The sequence below is a fragment of the Camellia sinensis genome, chromosome 13 (genome assembly GCF_055761805.1).
Source record: "Camellia sinensis isolate YWXY chromosome 13, ASM5576180v1, whole genome shotgun sequence".
NCBI classification, from domain to species: Eukaryota; Viridiplantae; Streptophyta; class Magnoliopsida; order Ericales; family Theaceae; genus Camellia; species Camellia sinensis.
The window spans coordinates 103613119-103627355 of NC_138973.1; the positions used below are offsets into that span (position 1 = coordinate 103613119).

The window sequence follows — 14237 nt, forward strand, 5'->3', positions numbered from 1 at the left end:
CGTTGTCATCAGGAACAATTGCATATCTCTTAGAGTAAACTTTAATCGGGTTTACTGGTTTTTCTGTGACATCACTATCTCCTGAACATCACAAAGAACAAACCAAAGTTAACACCAATATTTCACTATCACATCATCATCAATTATTATCATTCAATTATAGATTAAGGTATACTTAGTTTCATGTATCATTCAGCTCCAAGGCACTAAACTAACAATGTGATCTCATCAAATATATGCTATATGTTGTAAATTCATGCATGAGCAACGATTATATAAATTTTGCACATGTGGGAAGATGATGACGCTGAAGTTCATCACGAAACTGAGGCCCAGCCTGAGTATACATCTCCTGAGAAGGGAACAAAAATCAGATAAATTCCCTAACAAAACAAACTTGAATAATTGAGCAGAAAAATTCAGAAACTCTCATTCATTATCCAGATTAAAAATAAAAGATGCAATCTTCTCTACATACTATCTTATTACCTCCTCATTCTTCCAAACAACTTCTCATAGAATATTCTTTATAAGCACCCTATGTATACAACACATACCACTACTAACAAAGTCGTTTTAAATGCATAATATGATGTTCAAACTTTGCATATATCCTTCTACTAAGTTTCAGCTCAAGTTATAGGAAAGCCTTAGGAATGAAAGGTGCTCGATATCCTTCTACCATTGAAGAAGCAGAGGTTGATTTGACTGGGGCTTAATTATCAAATTTATAATTAGAAGACAATGGAAATGGTTCATTAATAATTCAAAGAAGCATTAAAGCAGCATCTCGTCGTCAGAACAAAGAGTGAACAGTTTGAGCTAAATGTCCAATGTTTAGGGTAGCTTCTACCGCAGATTTGATTTGTTGCATAGCCTCTCATGTCTCATCAAATTACTCATTCATTGCTGTCTGGTCATAGAAACCCCTTCAAGCCATCTTGCGCAGAGGAATCAATAGTAAAAAAACTGCCACCCCGTAAAACAAAATTGGAATCTTGGAGGCTCAGATAACTCCCTCAAGAGCACCATTATTAAAACTAATTTCCCTTTTCAAGCAACCCCCAACACACACACACACACACACACACACACACACACACACACAAAAAAAAATTAAATTCCTGAAAAGAGCAATAAAGTTTTTGCAACTCCGTTACTGTAGAAAATATAACAAAGTTCATATTTATCAAGACCAATGGGAAATACAGTTCAGGTTTAGACGAGTAGTCAGTAGTGTACACAATAAAAACAATTCCACCATAAGTTTTACAAACCTCAATACATGATATAGCCGTTTCCCTTACACCATGATTTGGATCATTCAACATCTGCAAAATCTGATAATCCAAAAAAACCTAGTAAGTTTCTCTCTCTTTTTAATGTAGAATAAGTGAAATTACTGCATACCAAAGGTATCTATTCTACGCTCAAAACATAATAAATGACCATACAGGAGGAAGAATAGCACATTGAAGCGGGAGCTCAGTAGATGCAAAAAGACCGATTGCTGATGTGACTGTACGTGCAAACTCTTCCCGAACTCTCCAGCTTTTGTGTGTCCAAGCATAAGACCCTGCTCTCTCGACAATGAGAGTTGGTGAAGAAACCTGAGACAAACAATCATAATTCATAAACTAAGTGCATTTTTATTTTTTTGTGGTTTACCCTTATTCTTCCACAAATATGTCAATAGACTAAGAAAGAAGCCTAACATGGCATGGCAGTATGATCTACACAAAGAGACAAACAAAAGTTGGTACTGTGGTACATATAACTATGACTTTCTGTAATGGATTTATTAGACTTGACTTGACTTTTGCCATTGTTTAGTTTTTTTTTCCCCTTTCGTTTGTTCCAATCTTTTCTACCATCAAGCCTTATCCAATGCACTGCCTACCAGACTTTCTGTAATGGATTTATCAGACTTGACTTGACTTGACTTTTGCCATTGTTTGGTTTTTTTTTCCCTTTCGTTTGTTCCAATCTTTTCTACCATCAAGCCTCATGGTGATACTGATTAGTGATTCACTAATCACTAATGGTGATACTGATTAGTGATTCACTTACTTGCACCCACACCACAAAGGTTGGGGGAAGATAGCATTCATTAGTCATCACCATCATGTCTGATATACGTGATCACATGTACATCAAAATTGAATGTTTCTAGCCTAAAACTATAAATATCTCTATTAACTACACAGTGGAACAAGAATGGAATTAAACAAACATGATTACCAGACAAAATCAACATCCGCTGACTAGAAAGTTAAAAAAAAAAAAGAAAAAAAAAAGAATATTCAAGATATTTAAATCAAATCAAAAGATTTGATTCGAAATCATTGATTAAACAGATTTATACAACAGTGCACTTCAGTTAAGTTCATTTCCAAATATGAAAGAAATTTAAAAATAAAATTAAAAAAAATAGACAGAGACAGAGAAAGAGAAAAAAAAGAGCGAAAAGAGATAAACGAGAGAGAGACAGAAAGAGATGAGCGAGAAAGCGAGAGAGAAAAAAAGAAGAGACAGAGAAGAAAGACAGAGAGAGAAGATAGATGAAAGAGATAGAAAGAATAGAGATAGACGAGAGACACAGAGAAAGAGAGAGAGAGAGATAGACAGACGGACAGAGAAGAATGATGAATAAGAAAGAGAAAGAGAAGAGAGACAGAGACATAGAGAGAAAGAGAGAGACGGACAGACAGAGAAGAGTGATGAGTGAGAGAGAGACAGAGACATATAGAGAAAGGGAGAGACAGACAGACAGAGAAGAGTGATGAGTAAGAGAGGGAAAGAGAAGATAGACAGAGACAGAGAGATAGGAAGCTGAAAAAATGGGTGAAAAGAGAAATGTTCAAAAGAGTAAGACGACGTCGTTTATAGTGGATCGATAAATCGAGAAGGAGCTCGATAAATAGAGAAGATGGGAGTAAGAGAGTGAGCAAGGCGAACATAGTGAGGGAGAACCAGACAAATAAACAAGTAGAGAGAGAGAGAAGGGTGGTGCGTGAGAGAGAGATAAGGAGAGAGAGAGAGAGACAGAAAAGAGAAAGAGAGAGAGAGATAGAGATAGAGATAGAGAGAAAGATAAAAAAAGAGAGAGAAACAAGAGGTGAGCGAGAGATAGACAAAAAGAGATGAGTGAGAGAGAGACACAGAAAAAGAGAGAGACAGAGAGAGAAGAGAAATAAGCGAGAGAGATAGAGAGAGATAGAAAGATAAGAGAGAGAGAGAAAAGAAATGAGAGAGATAGAGAGAAGAGAGATGAGCGAGAGAAAACAGATGAGAGAGATAGAGAGAAGAGAGATAGGTGAGAGACACAGAGAGAAAATGAGAGAGAGAAACAGACAGATAGAGAAAGAAGAGTGATGAGTGAAAGAGATAAAGAGAAGAGAGAGAGATAGAGACAGAGAGACATGAAGATGAAAAAATGAATGAAAAGAGAAATGTTATATTAAAAGAGTAAGAAGACATTTTTTTTAAAAAAAATTTTGCGATAGAATTTTGTGACTGTATATGTATGAAGCTGTCTCAAAACCACAATCACTATGCTAGGTTAGAGTTTTGCAAAAACTCTTTTGAGAAAATTATACTTTCTTGTTTCCGTGTTATATTGTTTTTACTGAATTTTTTTAATATTTTAAGTATTTTTTTAAATTTTTAGACACACCTAACATAAATACATCTAAAATTTAAAAAAATTGTAAAAAAAATCTTTTAAAAATTCACTAAATACCAAAAATACAATAATTCAATACATTTTTTTGTATTTTTATGTATTTATTAATTTTTAAAAATATTTTTTCATAATTTATTTTTTTAGATACATCTAAGTAAGGTGTATCTAAAAAAAATATTTAAAATTTTAAAAGTATTCACTAAAAATTAAAAAAAAAACACAAAAGTCACTTTTTGCGACGGCAGAAAATACCGTCTAAAAAAGCAGAGTATTTGTGACAGCACCATTTGCCGTCTCAAAAAAGCAGAGTATTTGCGACGGCAGAAAATACCGTCGCAAATGCTCTCATTTTTTGAGATGGCAAATTGTGCCGTCGCAAATGCTCTGTTTTTTTGAGACGGTAAATGGTGCCGTCGCAAATACTCTGCTTTTTTGAGACAGCATTTTCTGTCATCGCAAAAAGTGACTTTTTGAGACGGCAAGTGTGCCGTCGCAAATAGTTTCGTCTCATATACCCACTTTTCTTGTAGTGAATCATGGCAACTATGACCCTGGTAAAAGAATGATCACCAAAAAAAAAAAATAAAAAAAGTTTTAAAAACCAACTATTATTTCATTTTGAATTTTTAAAAATATTTTTTGAGTTTTTAAATTTTTTATTGCATATTTTTTCATTTTTAGTGAATTTTTTTTTGGTATTTTAATCATTTTTTAGATACACATTATTTAAATATACTTAAGACATAAAGTTTTTGTAAAGAAATCTAAAAAAATTAATAAATACAAAAAAAATATGAAATATACAGAATGTTTATTTTTATTTTTTTGTATGCAGCAATTTTTTTTCAAAAATATGATAAATTTTGGGGAAAATTGGCCTAAGGTCCCTCCTCTACTTTTGATATGAGGAGAGGTCCTTTATAATATGTTTTGATGGCTAAGGTCCCTCAAATTTATTTTAGGTTATAAAGTACCTAAATTACCCTTCCTTTATAACATAAATTTGTTTGAATATTATATTGTTGACTTAACTGATAGATTTTGGAAACCGAATTTGAAGTGGAGATTTTGTCGGAGTTTTCGTCGGAGATTTCAGTGGAGATTTTATGGTGGAGATTTCGTCGGAGATTTCAGTGGTGTTATAGTGTGTTGATCGCGTAGATTTTCAGTGGAGTTGAATCAGGTTTGTTTTCGATGGAGATACCACATGCATTTTGATTTTTGTTTTGAATTTTTGTTTAGAGAGAGGCCAGCTTGATAGAGTTGATTTTTATTTTTGGAATTAATTTTTTATTATTTGTTTTTTAATCAATTTGAAAGAGTGTTGACAGTGTGTTGATCGCGTAGGTTTTTGAGTTGAGTTGAATTAGGTTTGTTTTCGATTTAGATTCCAAATGGATTTTGATTTTTGTTTAGAGAGAGGCCAGCTTGACAGTGTAGGTGATTTTGATGTTTAGAGTTCATTTTTGGTGCTCTGTTTTTTATCAACATGCTGATGAATGATAAGTTTTGTTCTATGTTTTTTCAAACCAGAGAAATTTCATTTTCTGCACTATTGTTTGTGTAGTCCAGAGGAAATTATAAGTGCATATGGACATATTATTAGAAGTTTGTAATGGAGATAGAATATGAGAAAGTGAATGTAAGTTCATAAATTTCTCTGGACTTGTATTTGTAGTTCAGAGAAAATTGTAAGTTTGTTACTCACTTTCAGTTTGTAGTTCAGAGAAAAGTATTTCTCTGGACTTGTATTCTATGTGATTTTTTTTATATAATTGTGTTTAATAGTTAGCAGTAAATTTCTCTGTGATTCATTAAGTTTCTGTGATTTTGTTTTTTATCATCTTGAAGGTGAATATCAGTTTGTAGATATCTTTGGAGTTTTATTTTAAGTTCAGAGAAAATTATAATTTTTAGAAATTTCTCTAGACATTTATGTTGTTCTTGTGAAGTGTTTCTGTGATTTTTTTTGTTGTTTTTTGTTTCAGTTTCAATGGACAGTGCAGTGTTGTTGCTGTGCAAATATGGGAATGATACTATTGTCATTAATGTTTCATGCGAATTGAATTTTGAGGAATTGGTTGGCATTTTGTGTAAAACATGGGAGAATTTGAAACCTGAGACTATGTGTATTTCATATTCTATTTTGGGCCATCTGAATTGTATGGTTCGATATAATATTGATTTTCTGAATATGTTGAGGGTTGTTTGTGCACGCGGTGTTGATATAGTTGATGTTTCAGTTAGTAGATGTAGTACTTCTGATGAAGAGGATGAAGTGGGGTCTAATTGGGTAGATGTTGTGGATGGTGAGTGTGATAGGCTGGTGGATGTTGAAAGGAATTCACTCTCTAAGTTTTGTTCTCACCAAGAAAAGGTGTTATTGTCGGCTAGTTGGTGGAATAATATTACGAGTGTTGGACAAAAGTTTGAGGGTGGTGTGGTTGAGTTCCGTACTTTTTTATGCAAGTATGCTATTGAGGTTGGTTTTCAGTTTACGTATGTTAAAAATGACAAGCTGAGGGTTACGGCAGAATGTGCATATAAGGAATCAAGGGGATGTATGTGGCGTGTACATGCTTCTGTTGAAAAAACAAATGGGTTCTTCTACATAAGGACTTTGAACAATGAACATACGTGTGGTGTGGCGGTTCGTACGAGTAAACATTCGAGGATGACTTCCAGCTTGGTTTCTGGGCTGATACTTGAAGAGGTAAGTGCAAAACCTTTAACTCGTCCAGTGCATGTTGTGAAAGAAATGAAAGACAAGTATAGGGTCTCAATTAGTTATAACTGTGGTTGGTTGAGTGTTGAAAAAGAAAAATGTAGTACATATGGGGATTCTTGTTTGTCATTTGATCAATTACGGTGGTATTTTGATGAGGCATTGAAGAACAATCCAGGGAGTCGTTTTGAGTTAGATTTTGAAGATAACAAGCGTTTCAAAAGAGTGTTTGTGGCTTTTCATGCATGCATTGCTGGTTTCAAATATTGTCGGTCATTGCTTTTTCTTGATGGAACATTTTTGAAAGGACGATACAAAGGAGTTATGCTTGCTGCAACGGGGAAAGATGGGAATGAAGGTAATTGTAAATATATCTATTTTTATCTAAGTATGTGAATTTTCTATACATGTAGGAATTGAGTGAATGTGAATTTTCTCTAGTTTTGGCCACTGTGTGGATTTTCTATTGTTGTGGCCACTGTGAGAATTTTCAATGGATTTTGGTCAGTGTATGAATTTTCTCTGGATGTTGTCATTGTGTGAATTGTATCTGTAGGTGGTCACTAAGTGAATTTTCTCTGTATATTATGATTGTGTGAATTTTTTCTGTAGCTGGTCACTAAGTCAATTTTCTCTGGATGTTGCCAATGTGTGAATTTTCTCTAGATGTTGGCAGTGTCAAACTTCTCTGGTTGTTTATTGTTCTATTTTTCTCTGCATGTGTGTATCTAATATGCTTGTTCCTATTTGTTTTGTAGGTGGTCACTAAGTGAATTTTCTTTGTATATTATGATTGTGTGAATTTTCTCTGTAGCTGGTCACTTATTCAATTTTCTCTGGATGTTGCCAATGTGTGAATTTTCTCTGGATGTTGGCAGTGTCAAACTTCTCTGGTTGTTTATTGTTCTATTTTTCTCTGCATGTGTGTATCTAATATGCTTGTTCCTATTTGTTTTGTAGGTTTTTTTCCTGTAGCTTTTGCTGTTGTTGATGCTAAGAATAAAGACAATTGGTGTTGGTTTCTTGAACATTTATATGGAGTATTAGGATCAGAAAGGGTGATAAGTTTCATATCAGATCGACATTGTGGAATTATGGAGGGAATTGCTAGGTTTTTCCCTAACTGCTTTCATGGATTTTGTCTGGAACATCTAAAGAGAAATTTGAGGGATAAGTTGTCATGTGGAAACACAAATTTGGTTAGGGAGACGATTGTGTCCAAGTTTTCAGAATGTGCATATGCTCCAACAAAGGCATCATTTCATTTCAAGTTAAATGAGTTAAAAAGTGAGGGAGGAGACATTGTGAGTGTTTTCTTGAGAAGTTTACCATATGAAAATTGAAGTGATGCATATTTTGCAGGGAAACATTATGGTGAGATGTATTCAAATGTTGCTGAGTCATTCAATTCATGGATACGAGAAGCTCGGCACTTGCCAATAACAAATTTGGTGGACATGATACGGTTGCAAATCATGAATATGAGGTCTGATAGGAGGCTGCTCTCTAGTAAATGGAATAAAATTTTGTGTCCTCGTATGGATAGTGTGTTGGAGAAGTCTTTTTTGGACGGGAGGACATGGAATGTGAGTTTATCATCTGATAATGTCTTTGAAGTGCATTGTTTTCCTTCGGTTATGGTTGATCTTGGGTTGAGAACTTGTTCATGTCGAAAATGGGAAATAAATGGGTATCCATGTCAACATGCTGTTGCTGCAATTTTTAGGAGTGGAAAGAATTTGAATTCATTTGTTGAACCATTTTTTCATGCTGATATGTATCGTCAAGCATACTCGTTTTCGATTGGCCCAGTTCTAACTGTTGAAAAACCTGTGTGTAGCATTGAAGATGCTATGATTTTACCTCCATTGAGCAAGAGACCTGCTGGGAGGCCGAAGAAGAACAGAATTGCTTCTACTGGAGAGTTTAAAAGGGTGATTAAGTGTAGTCGTTGTGAGAGTATTGGTCACCATAATAAGAGGACATGCAAGGAACCTTTGTTAAATAGTTGAGGATTATACATTTTATTGATGGAATAATACATTTGATGATTACTTTGTGTATTTTGTTTTGTGAAATGTATTTTTTAGACAGTGTATATAATAATATCAATCAAATTCATCTAGAGAAATTTTTCAATATTAGTTAAAGTGTGTTTGTTGATATATACTATAGACAGTGGGTTTGTAGTACATGTCAAATTCATCCAGAGAAATTTTCCTATGGCAGAGAAAATTCTGTGTGTTGTGTTTTGAAGCTTCATATTCATCCACATAAATTTGACAATGGCAGACTAAAGTACTGTGTGGATTGTGTTTTTTGAATTTGATAATTGTTTTGTACTAACACAGTGCATTAGAGATTGAATGATCATATAGGCACCTTCTTTGGTGAGATATGAGTTAAATTTATCTGTAAATTTCTGGTAGCTTCATATCAGTCATTTCAAGAAATGTGCACAGCAGACAGAGCATACAAAAAATTATTGTACAACCAAGAAAAAAAATCAAGCCCTTTTGGAATTTCTCTGAGTTGAGAATTTCTCTGGACCAGGGAAGAATTTCTCTGGACTCACTTCAACTCAGAAATTTGTGTCAAAGCCAGAGAAATTTTCCTCACCAACTCGGAGAAATCCCTCCTCTCCAAATCACTCAACCCAGAGAAATTCATAACTCAGAAATTCTATTTTCTCTCAAATTCATCCAGAGAAATTTTTCACCATCAGAGAAAACTATCTGGGCATTGTGTTCTGAAATTTGAAGTTCATGCAATGAAATTTTCCAGTGGCAGATAAAATTACTGTGTGCTTTGTGTTTTGTTGAGTTTGATGATTGTTTTGTACCAACACAAAGTATTACAGATTACATGATCATATAGGCATCCCCTTGGGACGATACAAGTTAAATTTCTCTGTGAATTTCTGGTAGTTTATACCAGAGAAATTTCTGCAGACAATTTTCTCTGGCAGACAATTTTCTCTGTGAATGACAATAATATATATATATATATATATAACCATCGATAGGTATGAAATTTACATTAGTCGAAATAAAAAAAAATGGAATTTAGATTAGTCAAGAAAGGATATATACATATATGTCAAGGATCATCATTCCTTCAATGTATCAACAAGAAAGGATATATACATATATGTGAGACAATTTTCTCTGTGTGGATATGTACATTGTCTTCCTTTCACTAGTTTCACAATTACATTTGTGGTTCTTCTGGGGGTATTTCAATTGGTTCAGTCCATGACCGGCCAACTTCGGTCACAAATCTCTCTATGAGTTCTGCCCTCATCAACCTTATCTCTTGTGTGGACAATTTGGAGCTGATAGGTTCATGCTTGCTATATTGTTTCATTATATAGCAAACAAAGAGGCCACAATCCAGACTGCATACAAATTATAGGTATGGTTAGTTTTAAGAAACATGCAATTCAAATTATCTTATTTATAGATGTATGAAACTTACGAATCGCTTTCTTGTTGTGGAGCATTGTTGACATACTCAAAGTCATAACTTGTGTTTTGTGAGTTTATTAATTTGAAAGAGGGTTGTGATTGAGCGTCTCTTTCAAGGCAAGATTTCAAAAAATTCTCCACGTAATCTTGCTGCAAAAAAATAATTTTTATATAACAGAGAAATTTACGGACAAGTCAATGGGATTCTATGAAAATTATCATCACATAAAGATGATGATGGATCAGAGAAATTTGCACTCGTTACCAATTGTTTTGCATCTTTGACACATTTGTCTTCTGCATCATCCCTCCTTGGCCTCAGTGAGTTGTAGAACCTCCATAAATTGTCTTGTTTGTCCAGGACAAGCAAGGTCCAGTGATTTCCATGTGTGGACTTCTCATTACCTCTAGTATTTATTGGGAAATGGAGGAACCTATAGTTCCTCCATGCTGTTTCAATATGCTTGTCAAATAAGGACACTCGAAAAGTTTGATTTTCTGTCATCTTGATGAAATTCTGTGCTCAGAGAAAATCAAAAAATGGTTTTGTTATGACTAGTGACACAACTGACTTCAAGAAGTATATTAAGAAGAGAAAGTAGAAAGTAAATTCCAGAGAAAATCAAATAAAATAGTAGTAACATACTAAGCACATAGATGTGAAAAAAAATGAGGTTGGTTGTTGTTTCTCTCTCATTTGGTCAGCCAAAAGGATCTCTCCATAGCCATCAATGACCTGAAAAATATGATTTATAATTGTAATATTGTTTTATAAAGGCTGATGGAACATTGCAGAGAAATGTTGATGAAAGGGAAAGACTTACATTGTTGGCAATTTCTTTTTGCTTCATTAGGTTTCCAATGTCTTCAAAGGTAATGATATTCAACTCACTTGTCCAAATTAAAGCTCTACAAGATGACAAAGAAGGGATTGAATTGTTGTTAATGCAACATAAGTTTGTAATTTGTTGTTTGTTATGTTCTATTTTGTTTGTTGTACTTACTCAAGCCCAGACACATTTGATATGTGCTGCAAGATGTCTTTTATATGATCTTTTATCAATCTTGAAATGGGAAGAGTTTGTGGAAAGACCCAAGATTTTCTGATGTTTATAGGTTGAGGCAAGACGTATGCATCAGCATCAAGCACTTCTTTGTCCTTCGTGCTTTGCTCAGCTTGTTTTGCAGCTTGTTTTGAAGCTCTAGTCACTTTCGCAACTTTCGGATATTGGAATTCTGGATCATGCTGCTTTTCCTTCCTTTCTTTTGCCTTTAAATTTTTTATCATTGAGGTCGGATCTTTTTTGACTTTAGACAGTGAAAATATTAGGAAAAGTGAAATTTCTCTCAAGCAACAGATGATATTTCAATATGTAAATTTATTTTAATTCAATATTTTGCAGTTACCATAGAGTTTCTTCTTTTGTTTTGGTTGTTGTTTGTGTGGCATTTGCTCTTGTTGGGTTGTTGGTTGTTGCTCCACTTGCATTCCAACTATACACAGTGAAAATCAAACAAGCCCCAAAAATGGAATAAGAAAATATACAGAGAAATGAAATGAGCAGTAGAAATATAACTAATGTGTTCAGAGAGATATAACTTCCAGAGAAAATTACCAATGACAGAGAAAATTATAATAAATAGAAATTTCTCTAAGTTATGATGGCACAAGGACATAACTTTTTGTGGCTCAAGATTTTCACTGACCTTGTGGTTGAAGTTGTGTTGGTGTTCGGTATGGTTGTGTTGCTAGTTGGACGGATAGTTCTTGAACTTGTTCATGCAATTTAGCATTTTCAGTTTCAAGCTCCGAATTTGAACACCTCAATTGTTGAATTGTTTTTGTATCGTCTGCTTTTTCAACCTCCAACATCCTTAGTTTCATTCGGATTGTGCTTTCTTTTTCTTGAAGTTCTGAGTTATGTGATGTCAGGATTCTTATTGAAATATCCTTTTCAGCAAGTAATTCAATCCAATTTCTGTCTTCTTCTTTTTTAGATTGAGACAATGCCTTCAGTCTTTGACGTAGATCAGCAATTTGGGCATCCTTTGATTCCTCAAATTCTTCAGGCTGATGCATTGTTGAGCCACAAATGCCATCATGTTGTTGGTCCATCGGCTCATTATTTTCTTCTTCATCACTTTCATCCTTGTTCTCTTCTTCTTGTTCATCTTCATCTTCATCTTCTTGTTCACTGTCTTCTTCTTTCTGTTCATTTTGTTCTTTGTCTTCTGGTTCTATTTCTTCACTTTCTTTGCTGGTTTCTTCTTCTGTGCTGCTTGCTTGATGTTCTTGTCCATTGCTGGCTTCGTATTCTTCTGCGTTGCCTTATGCTTGTTCATTCCCTCTATCTTCAGATGGATCTTGTAATGTCTCCTTGAATATGACAATTGCCTTTTTTAATTCTTTCTTCGTCTTTTTGCCAAGACAGAACTCCTCAGATGGGTTTTTGACTAGCTGCTTGTTATCAATCTGTAACAGGAGACTGTTTTATTAGAGAAATGTTACAAAATTCACTGAGAGAAAAAATTCAAATAAGGAAAATAAAATTCATCTAAATGATACTAATGGGAAACAAACTTCAGAGAAAATTGTATTGGGCCAGAGAAAATTAGAGACATGGAGTTAATTTTATGGGGCAGAGAAAATTATGAAACAAGCAACATAATTTAGATATCAGAGAAAATCAATCAAGGCATATAAGTTAATGTTTTACTATATTTGTGTCAGAGAAATTTGAATTCCAGTGAAAATTCATTAGAAGGGTAGAAATAAACAGTGTTTATCAAAGATGCAAGGCACACAAGTTATGGGCAGAGAAAATTACACACAAGGAGATAAAATTTGATGGGCCAGAGAAATTAATGTAACAAACAACATAATTCAGATATTAGAGAAAATCAATCAGGCCATATAAGTTAATGTGTTACAATTGTGGCCAGAGAAATTTGGATGGCAGAGAAAATTGATTACAATGGCAGAAATAGACCAGTGGTAAGCAAAGAAGAAAACATAAATTGATATTTCAGAGAAAATTAATCTTAATCAATCAATGCACAAGGAGGGAAACAAAGCAGTGGTCAGAGAAATTTTAGAATTTCACTGAGATTTCAGTAGCAATAGGAATCTAACTTGTCGAGGTGCAAGAGAGTGGACTGGTGTCTTCTGGAGCTGTTTCGTCAAGGTTTGAAGGTTCCACTTGGCACATCTTGGGAAGTCTGTTGTGTTACTGTCTTCCGAGTCAATGATAGTTACATGTTCACATAGCCAATACTGTGATGAAAATGAAAGTAAATAAAATTTTGTAAACGCACAAATTTGTAAGTATGATAACTGCAAATTTGAATGGATATTATACTTACCAGCAATGCAATGACACACCCTGTAACTTTTTCTGGAGTTCTGTGCAATGCCATGATAGAATCAATCAATGTTGATGTGATTGCTTCCGGCCAATCATACTGTTTCATTGATTCAAGAGGTTCCACATACTTTATAAAAACCCAACCTATTGAATTCCCACTTGTTGCAAAAAATAGGGTGAGACACAAGTACAATGTAACAATGATTGCTACATCTTTGAAGTCAGTTGGTTGCTTGCCTTTCATTGCTTTGATCAAGGCATTTTTAAGAACAGGACCAGTGAGCCTTGTGTTCTTTTGGAATCTTCTCCTGAGGAATGCAGATTTTGGCTTTTTAGAGTATCTTAATGACATGGCTCCTTTACCTCCTTCCAAACCAAAAATCAAGGTCATGTCATTTGTTGTAAAGGTCAGGTTCTTCTTCCCAACTGTGAATGCTTTTGTTTTTTCATTGTAACATTGGATTATGGCAACTGCATCATCATCGGATTTCCTAGATTTCTTTGGATCCATCCTTCCAGTGGTTAGAGCTTGGATCAAATACCAGAATGGGGTCTTTTGAAGCTCTAGAAGATGTTTTGAACTGAATTTAAGTGTTTGAAATAAGGAGACGACAGATGAGAGGTTGGATCGGAATTGAATGCTGTAGTGAGCTCTCTTTCTGTGGAGTTTAACAGGTTTTTTCCCCCTTGAGCTTGAGTCTTTTGAAGTTGGGGTACTCATCTGGATGCTAGTTGCTTCATCAGCTTGGACTTGTGTGTTTTGGGAAGGAGTTTGTGGTGTTTTAGTGCTGATTTTTGATCTTAGATGATAAGAGGACTGAGAGAGTTGTTCTTTCTTGCTTGGTGTTTCTAGTGTTTTGCTGCTGGTTTTTTATCCTAGTCCATAAGAAGACTGAGAGAGTTTCTGTTTTTTGCTTGGTGTTTCCGGTGTTTCGCTGCTTTTACGTTTTGCCATTTCTAGACAATGATTAAAGCATAAAGATGTCAACATTAAA

At 34.4% G+C, this 14237-nt stretch overlaps 1 long non-coding RNA gene across 1 annotated transcript; it reads right to left on the reverse strand.

Moving 5' to 3' along the window:
• Positions 1 to 10704: 10704 nt before the first annotated feature.
• On the reverse strand, positions 10705 to 11362 carry LOC145805938 (uncharacterized). The gene is made up of 3 exons (XR_014348284.1): positions 11285 to 11362; positions 10882 to 11185; positions 10705 to 10786 (listed from the first exon to the last, which is right to left on the reverse strand). It is a non-coding gene; the product is annotated as an uncharacterized LOC145805938 (long non-coding RNA).
• Positions 11363 to 14237: the final 2875 nt, after the last annotated feature.